We start from the raw sequence: 7,314 nt of genomic DNA, 5'->3' as shown, positions 1-7,314 counted from the left end.
AAAATTTTTGAAAAGAAAACAAAAAGAAAATTACCTAATCTGAGCAACAGGATGAACCGTCAGTTGTCCATACTCAAACAATCCCCAGCAACGGCGCCAAAAACTTGGTATGCGAAATTGCTACTCAGGTTGTGAATTGTTGTTCGAAATTGATTCCCTGGCAATGGCACCAAAAATGGATGCACAGAACCATGGTCTAAACATATCTTCACAACTTCGCATAACTAACCAGCAAGTGCACTGGGTCGTCCAAGTAATACCTTACGTGAGTAAGGGTCGAATCCTACGGAGATTGTCGGTATGAAGCAAGCTATGGTCACCTTGTAAATCTCAGTCAGGCGGATATCAAATGGTTATGGAGTTTTCGAAAATAATATAATAAAATAGGGATAGAAATACTTATGTAATTCATTGGTGAGAATTTCAGATAAGCGAATGGAGATGCTTTCGTTCCTCTGAACCTCTGCTTTCCTGCTGTCTTCATCCAATCAGTCTTACTCCTTTCCATGGCTGGCTTTATGTGATACATCACCACTGTCAATGGCTACTTTCGGTCATCTCTCGGGAAAATGATCCAATGCCCTGTCACGGCACGGCTAATCGTCTGGACGCATCACCCTTGTCAATGGCTTCATTTTATCCTCTCAGTGAAAATGGTCAACGCACCCTGTCACGGCACGGCTATTCATCTGTCGGTTCTCGATCATGCTGGAATAGGATTTACTATCCTTTTGCGTCTGTCACTAACGCCCTGCAATCGCGAGTTAGGAGCTTGTCACAGTCATTCATTCATTGAATCCTACTCGGAATACCACAGACAAGGTTTAGACTTTCTGGATTCTCTTGAATGCCGCCATCATTCTAGCTTACACCACGAAGATTCTGGTTAGGAGATCTAAGAGATATTCATTCAGTCGAAGGTAGAACGGAAGTGGTTGTCAGGCACGCGTTCATAGGGAATGATGATGATTGTCATGTTCACCACATTCAGATTGAAGTACGAATGAATATCTTGGAAGCGAAACAAAATGAATTGAATAGAAAACAGTAGTACTATGCATTAATCTTTGAGGAACAGTAGAGCTCCACACCTTAATCTATGGAGTGTAGAAACTCTACCGTTAAAATTACATAAGTGAAAGGTCCAGGCATGGCCGAATGGCCAGCCCCTCTAATCTCAGAACCAGGCATCCAAAGATGGTCAAAAAGATGCTAATACAATAGTGAAAGGTCCTATTTATAATAAACTAGCTACTAGGGTTTACATGAGTAAGTAATTAATGCATAAATCCACTTCCGGGGCCCACTTGGTGTGTGCTTGGGCTGAGCTTGAGTGTTGCACGTGTAGAGGTCCTTCTTGGAGTTGAACGCCAGTTTTTGTGCCAGTTTTTGTGCCAGTTTGGGCGTTCAACTCTGGTTTTGGCTCCTTTTCTGGCGCTGGACGCCAGATTTGGGCAGAAAGCTGGCGTTGAACGCCAGTTTACATCGTCTATTCTTGGCCAAAGTATGGACTATTATATATTGCTGGAAAGCCCTGGATGTTTACTTTCCAACGCAATTGGAAGCGCGCCATTTCGAGTTCTGTAGCTCCAGAAAATCTACTTTGAATGCAGGGAGGTCAGAATCTAACAGCATTAGCAGTCCTTCTTCAACCTCTGAATCTGATTTCTGCTCAAGTCCCTCAATTTCAGCCAGAAAATACCTGAAATCACAGAAAAACACACAAACTCATAGTAAAGTCCAGAAATGTGAATTTAACATAAAAACTAATGAAAACATCCCTAAAAGTAACTAGATCCTACTAAAAACATACTAAAAACAATGTCAAAAAGCGTATAAATTATCCGCTCATCACAACACCAAACTTAAATTGTTGCTTCTCCCCATGCAACTGAAAATCAATTAGGATAAAAAGAAGAGAATATACTATAAATTCCAAACTATCAATGAAACATGGCTTCAATCATATGAGCGGGACTTATAGCTTTTTGCCTCTTGAATAGTTTTGGCATCTCACTCTATCCATTGAGGTTCAGAATGATTGGCATCTATAGGAACTCAGGGTTCAGATAGTGTTATTGATTCTCCTAGTTCAGTATGATGATTCTTGAACATAGCTTCTTTATGAGTCTTGGCCGTGGCCCTAAGCACTTTGTTTTCCAGTATTACCACCGGATACATAAATGCCACAGACACATAATTGGGTGAACCTTTTCAGATTGTGACTTAGCTTTGCTAAAGTCCCCAATTAGAGGTGTCCAGGGTTCTTAAGCACACTCTTTTTTTTTTTTTGCTTTGGACCTTGACTTTAACCGCTCAGTCTCAAGTTTTCACTTGACACCTACACGCCACAAGCACATGGTTAGGGACAGCTTGGTTTAGCCGCTTAGACCGGGATTTTATTCCTTTAGGCCCTCCTATCCACTGATGCTCAAAGCCTTGGGATCCTTTTTATTTGCCCTTGCCTTTTGGTTTTAAGAGCTTTTGGCTTTTTCTGCTTGCTTTTTCTTTTTCTTTCTATTTTTTTCGCCTATTTTTTTTTCTGCAAGCTTTGCTCTTTGCTGCTTTTTCTTGCTTCAAGAATCATTTTTATGATTTTTCAGATTATCAATTAACATGTCTCCTAGTCATCATTCTTTCAAGAGCCAACATATTTAACATTCTTAAACAACAACTTCAAAAGACATATGCACTGTTCAAGCATACATTCAGAAAACAAGAAGCATTCTCACCACATCAATATAATTAAACTAAGTTCAAGGATAAATTCGAAACTCATGTACTTCTTGTTCTTTTGAATTAAAACATTTTTTTTCATTTAAGAGAGGTGATGGATTTATAGGACATTCATAATTTTAAGACATAGTTACTACTACTAATGATCATGTAATGAAGACACAAACATAGATAAGCACATAACATAGAAAACAAAAAACAGAAGAAATAAGAACAAGGAATGAATCCACCTTAGTGATGGTGGCGTTTCCTTCTTAAGGAACCAATGATGTCCTTGAGCTCTTCTATGTCTCTTCCTTGTCTTTGTTGCTCCTCCCTCATTGCTTTTTGATCTTCTCTTATTTCATGAAGCATGATGGAGTGCTCTTGATGTTCCACCCTTAGTTGTCCCATATTGGAACTCAATTCTTCTAGGGAGGTATTGATTTGCTCCCAATAGTTTTGTGGAGGAAAGTGCATTTGAGGCATCTCCGGGATCTCATGGTGATGAGCTTCATACGCCTCTTGAGCTCCATGAATGGGCTCTCTTGCTTGCTCCATCTTTTTCTTAGTGATGGGCTTGTCCTCTTTAATGAGAATATCTCCCTCTATGTCAATCCCAGCTGAATTGCATAGGTGGCAAATGAGGTGAGGAAAGGCTAACCTCGCCATAGTGGAGGACTTGTCAGCTACCTTGTAGAGTTCTTGAGGTATAATCTCATGAACTTCCACCTCTTCTCCAATCATGATGCTATGGATCATGATGGCCCGGTCTATAGTAACTTCAGACCGGTTGCTAGTGGGAATGATTGAGCATTGAATGAACTCCAACCATCCTCTAGCTACAGGCTTGAGGTCCAATCTTCTTAGTTGAACTGGCTTGCCTTTGGAGTCAATCTTCCATTGAGCTCCTTCTACACATATGTCCATAAGGACTTGGTCCAACCTTTGATCAAAGTTGACTCTCCTTGTGTAGGGGCATGCGTTCTCTTCCATGTTTGGCAAGTTGAACGCCAACCTTACATTTTCCGGACTAAAATCCAAGTATTTCCCCCGAACCATTGTAACATAGTTCTTTGGATCCGGGTTCTTACTTTGATCATGGTTCTTGGTGATCCATGCATTAGCATAGAACTCTTGAACCATTAGGATGCCGACTTGTTGGATGGGATTTGTTAGAACTTCCCAACCTCTTCTTTGAATTTCATGTCGGATCTCCGGATATTCATTTCTTTTGAGTTTGAAAGGGACCTCAGGGATCACCTTCTTCTTGGCCACAACATCATAGAAGTGGTCTTGATGGGCTTTGGAGATGAACCTTTCCATCTCCCATGACTCGGATGTGGAAGCTTTTGTCTTCCCTTTCCCTTTTCTAGAGGATTCTCCAGTCTTAGGTGCCATTAATGGTAATGGAAAAACAAAAAGCTTATGCTTTTACCACACCAAACTTAGAATTTTGCTCATCCTCAAGCAATAAAAGAAAGAATAGATGAAGAAGAAGAAGAAATGGAAGAGAGGGAGAGTGGGAAGTGTTTCGGCCAAGAAGGGTGTAGAGGAGTGTGTTGTGTGAATTTGGTGAAGAATGGAGGGCTTTATATAGGGAAGGGAGGGGGGAAAGGTTTCGGCCATATGGGTGGGTTTGGGTGGGAAATTGGTTTTGAATTTTGAAGGTAGGTGGGGTTTATGAGGTAGGTTTATGGGGGAGAGTGGATGGATGTGAGTGGTGAAGAGGTGATGGGGAAGAGAGATTGAGGTGATTGGTGAAGGGTTTTTGGGGAAGAGTGTTTATGGGGTTGTGTGAAAGTGAGTGGAGGTAGGTGGGGATCATGTGGGGTCCACAGATTCTGAGGTGATCCTGTGGGGTCCACAGATCCTGGGGTGTCAAAGATTTGCATCCCTACACCAATTAGGCATGTAAAATGCCTTTGCACACAACTCTGGGCGTTCAGCGCCAGGTTGGTGCCCATTTTGGGCGTTCAACGCCCATTTACTAGCCATTTCTGGTGTTGAACGCCAGAACCATGCTTGTTCTGGGCGTTCAGCGCCAGAATGCTGCCCATTTTGGGCGTTCAGCGCCAGAACCATGCTCTGTTCTGGCGTTAAACGCCAGGCAGATGCTCCTCCAGGGTGTGATTTTTCTTCTGCTGTTTTTGATTCCGTTTTTAATTTTATATTTATTTTGTGACTCCTCATGATCATGAACCTATAAAGACATATAACTAAGAAAAATATAGTTAGATAAATAAAAATTGGGTTGCCTCCCAACAAGCGCTTCTTTAATGTCAATAGCTTGATAGTGGGCTCTCATGGAGCCTCACAGATGTTCAGAGCATTGTTGAAACTCTCCAACACCAAACTTAGAGTTTGGATATGGGAGTTCAACACCAAACTTAGAGTTTGACTGTGGGGGCTTTGTTTGACCCTGCTTTGAGAGAAGCTTTTCATGCTTCCTCTCCATGGTTGCAGAGGGAGATCCTTGAGTTTTAAACACAAGGGAGTCCTCATTCCATTGAAGGACTATTTCACCTCTGTCAACATCAATCACAGCTCTTGCTGTGGCCAGGAAAGGTCTTCCTAGGATGATGGATTCATCCTCTTCCTTTTCAGTATCCAGGACTATGAAATCAGCAGGGATGTAAAGGCCTTCAACCTTTACTAATACGTCCTCTACTTGTCCATATGCCTGTTTTCTTGAATTGTCTGCCATCTCTAATGAAATTTTAGCAGCTTGCATCCCATAGATTCCCAGTTTCTCTATTACAGAGAGGGGCATGAGGTTTATTCCTGAACCAAGGTCACACAGAGCCTTGAAGATCATGGTGCCTATGGTACAAGGCATTATGAACTTCCCAGGATCCTGTCTCTTCTGAGGCAATGTCAGTTGATCCAGGTCACTTAGTTCATTGATGAACAAGGGAGGTTCAACTTCCCAAGTATCAATGCCAAATAATTTGGCATTTAGCTTCATGATTACACCAAGGAACTTGGCAGTTTGCTCTTCAGTAACATCCTCATTCTCTTCAGAAGAGGAATACTCATCAGAGCTCATGAAGGGCATAAGGAGGTTCAATGGAATCTCTATGGTCTCTAGATGAGTCTCAGATTCCTTTGGTTCCTCAGAGGGAAGCTCCTTATTGGTCACTGGACGTCCCAAGAGGTCTTCCTCCTTGGGATTCACATCCTCCTCTCCCTCATTGGGTTCGGCCATTTTGCTTATGTCAATGGCCTTGCACTCTCCTTTTGGATTCTCTTCTGTATTGCTTGGAAGAGTACTAGGAGGGATTTCAGTGATCCTCTTACTCAGCTGGCCCACTTGTGCTTCCAGTTTTCTAATGGAAGACCTTGTTTCATTCATGAAACTTACAGTGGCCTTAGACAGATCAGAGACTAAGTTTGCCAAATTAGAAGTATTTTGTGAAGAGTTCTCTGTCTGTTGCTTAGTGGATGATGGAAAAGGTTTATTATTGTTAAACCTGTTTCTTCCACCATTATTAAAGCCTTGTTGAGGCTTTTGATCCTTCCATGAGAAATTTGGATGATTTCTCCATGATGAGTTATAGGTGTTACCATAAGGTTCACCTATGTTATTCACCTCTGCTATTGCAGGGTTTTCAGGATCATAAGCTTCTTCTGCATAAGAAGCCTCTTGAGTACTGTTGGATGCAGCTTGCATTCCATTCAGACTCTGAGAAATCATATTGACTTGCTGAGTCAATATTTTGTTCTGAGCCAATATGGCATTCAGAGTGTCAATCTCAAGAACTCCCTTCTTCATAGGCGTCCCATTATTCACAGGATTCCTTTCAGAAGTGTACATGAACTGGTTATTAGCAACCATGTCAATGAGTTCTTGAGCTTCTGTAGGCGTTTTCTTTAGGTGAATGGATCCACCTGCAGAAGTATCCAATGACATCTTTGATAACTCAGATAAACCATCATAGAATATATCCAGGATGGTCCATTCTGAAAGCATGTCAGAAGGACACTTTTTGGTCAACTGTTTGTATCTTTCCCAAGCTTCATAGAGGGATTCACCTTCTTTCTGTTTGAAAGTTTGAACATCCACTCTAAGCTTGCTCAGCTTTTGAGGAGGAAAGAACTTGGCTAAGAAATCCGTGACCAGCTTATCCCAAGAGTTCAGGCTATCTTTAGGTTGAGAGTCCAACCATATTCTAGCTCTGTCTCTTACAGCAAAAGGGAAAAGCATGAGCCTGTAGACTTCAGGATCGACTCCATTAGTCTTAACAGTATCACATATCTACAAGAATTCAGTTAAGAACTGAAAAGGATCTTCAGATGGAAGTCCATGAAACTTGCAGTTCTGCTGCATCAGAGAAACTAATTGAGGTTTCAGCTCAAAGTTGTTTGCTCCAATGGCAGGAATGGAGATGCTTCTTCCATGTAAATTGGAATTAGGTGCAGTAAAGTCACCAAGCATCCTCCTTGCATTATTATTATTTTTGGCTGCCATCTCCTCTTCCTGTTCGAAAATTTCTGAAAGGTTATCTCTGGATTGTTGTAATTTAGCTTCTCTTAATTTTCTCTTCAGAGTCCTTTTAGGTTCTGGATCTGCTTCAACAAGAATGTTCTTGTCCTTGC

At 41.6% G+C, this 7,314-nt stretch overlaps 1 non-coding gene across 1 annotated transcript; it reads left to right on the top strand.

The window, feature by feature from the left end:
* The first annotated feature begins 6,682 nt into the window (after positions 1-6,682).
* LOC112738514 (small nucleolar RNA R71) lies at positions 6,683-6,790 on the top strand. Its single transcript, XR_003169471.1, has one exon. It is a non-coding gene; the product is annotated as a small nucleolar RNA R71 (small nucleolar RNA).
* Positions 6,791-7,314: the final 524 nt, after the last annotated feature.

This window comes from Arachis hypogaea, chromosome 13, assembly GCF_003086295.3.
Source record: "Arachis hypogaea cultivar Tifrunner chromosome 13, arahy.Tifrunner.gnm2.J5K5, whole genome shotgun sequence".
Taxonomy (NCBI): Eukaryota; Viridiplantae; Streptophyta; class Magnoliopsida; order Fabales; family Fabaceae; genus Arachis; species Arachis hypogaea.
Note: the sequence above shows the minus strand (reverse complement) of the source record. Positions and strands in the feature narration are given on the sequence as shown.